Here is a 2500-nt window from a genome sequence, read left to right as displayed (position 1 = left end):
GCAAGCATTGTCCGCGCAAGCCCATCCGAGCATCAACTCGACACCCGCTCTCACTCCCCGCCCAACGGTCGGATGTGGCACTCCGACGAAACCAGTCCACCGAGCACAAAGCAATCGCAAGACATCTCGTATCTTCACGAACAAGCCCGCTTGGAGTGCACGCCCACACCGAGGTGCAAGCATTGTCCGCGCAAGCCCATTCGAGCATCAACTCGACACCCGCTCTCACTCCCTACCCGACGGACAAGCCCATCGTTATGGCCAAACCCCTCCACCAAGCACGAAGCAATTGCAAGACAAGCCCACTTGGAGTGCACGCCCACACCGAGGTGCAAGCATTGTCCAAGCAAAACCCATCCAAGAATGTCAATTTGACATCCCGCTCTCACTCCTTGCCCGACGTAGGGGCCCGGCATTCCATCGATTTTAACCAAACCCTTCCACCAAGCAAGAAGCAATCGCAAGACATCTCGTATCTTCATGAACAAACCCGCTTGGAGTGCACGCCGACACCGAGGTGCAAGCATTGTCCGCGCAAGCCCATCCGAGCATCAACTCGACACCCGCTCTCACTCCCCGCCCAACGGTCGGACGTGGCACTCCGATAAAACCCGTCCACCGAGCACAAAGCAATCGCAAGACATCTCATATCTTCACGAACAAGCCCGCTTGGAGTGCACGCCCACACCGAGGTGCAAGCATTGTCCGCGCAAGCCCATCCGAGCGTCAACTCGACACCCGCTCTCACTCCCTGCCCGACGGACAAGCCCATCGTTATGGCCAAACCCCTCCGCCAAGCACGAAACAATCGCCAAGACAAGCACACTTGGAGTGCACGCCCACACCGAGGTGCAAGCATTGTCCAAGCACGCCCATCCCGCTCTCACTCCTTGCCCGACGGTCGGATGTGGCACTCCGGCCGAACCCTTCGTCCACCAAGCACAAAGCAATCGCAAGTTATCTCGTCTCCTCACGAACAAGCCCGCTTGGAGTGCACGCCCACACCGAGGTGCAAGCATTGTCCGCGCAAGCCCATCCGAGCATCAACTCGACACCCACTCTCACTCGCCGCCGGCGGCCGGAGGTGGCACTCCGCCGGCGCCGACCCCCCAAGCATATGTGCCCATGATGGGCGCAATGTGCTTGAAGGGTCGGCGCCGCGGCATAGGGGTACCCCCGCGCCCCGCCCATGCAGGCAGGTCGCCCCCCTATATAGTACATTCTGGCTTTTTTGGGTCTGGCAGGCTTGCATATGAAAAAGCCGAAATGTCACACCATGCCATAAATCTTGATTGTGTTATTATTATGACCGGGACTTGATTGTATTATGTTTTAGACATTCAAATGAGTGTGGAAAACAAGTTTCATAATTTTTGAACCAACCAATAATATTTTATGAATTTTTATTGTTAAAAAATTAAAAATAATTTAAAAATAGTAAAACGTTTCCAAAAATACTAATTTTTGGAGGACATCCTTTGTTTACATTTTTTAGATCCCAGAAAAAATTTCATAACAATCCAAGCACTAGAACATAGGTTTGACATCACATTTGTGTGTTGAGTGGGCATTGCGGCACCCTGCGCGCGCGGCACCCTGCGCGCACGCCCCACGCAGACGCATGGCCATGCGGCGCGCGCGCCCATGGCCGTGCCGCATTCGTGCGCATGGGGGCGCGCATGCTGCATGCTCGGTGGGCATGTGGGCATGCACGGTGGGGGCACGGGTTTGTTCCAACAACCTCCATAGAGTTTTTTCCATGAATTCTAGACGTGGGTGGTCACGCCCAACGCAGACGCATGCTGCGCGCGGCTTGCGCGCACGTCCCACGTAGACGCCTGGGCATGCGGCGCGCGGACACACACCCGCAGACGCATGCCGCGCTTAGCACTCTGCGCGCACGCCCCACACACGCCCGAAGGGCATGGCGCATGGTGGGCACCCTAGGCGTTCGTGTGCAAGCCTCGGCCATGGGCATGCGGCGCGCGCCCCACACACGCCCCACTGCAGTCGCCTGGGCTTGCGGCGCACGCCCCACACACGCCCGTAGACGCATGGCGCGCGCGGCCCCCTGCGCGCACGCCCCCCGCAGACGCACGGGCATGCAGCGCGCGACTCACACAAACCCACTAACGCACGGCGCGCGCGCCCATGGCCGTGCTTTGTACTCGAAGGCCTCGGCCTTGGTCCTTGACTTGCACACGAGCACACTATCTTATTCTTGGGCATTCAAAGATGATTTGCTTCAACTTTTTTTCTAGTCCAAAGCCAACCCCTCACTAACACTTATGTTTTTCGTCCTTTTACATAAGATATGACCTCCATGGCAATTGGAAGAAATAAATGAGTTGTGTGTGGGTAGGGTCGAGATGAATCTCGGTGGATCTTGGCAACAAGGCTCATCTGCCACTTACAAGCCAAGCACGCACGCCCCTTAGACGGATCCCCACGCTCGCACAAGCATCGCGTGCGCGGCACCCTACGCGCACGCCCCACTGCA

The sequence above is a fragment of the Cucumis melo genome, unplaced genomic scaffold (assembly GCF_025177605.1).
Source record: "Cucumis melo cultivar AY unplaced genomic scaffold, USDA_Cmelo_AY_1.0 utg000535l, whole genome shotgun sequence".
NCBI classification, from domain to species: Eukaryota; Viridiplantae; Streptophyta; class Magnoliopsida; order Cucurbitales; family Cucurbitaceae; genus Cucumis; species Cucumis melo.
Note: the sequence above shows the minus strand (reverse complement) of the source record.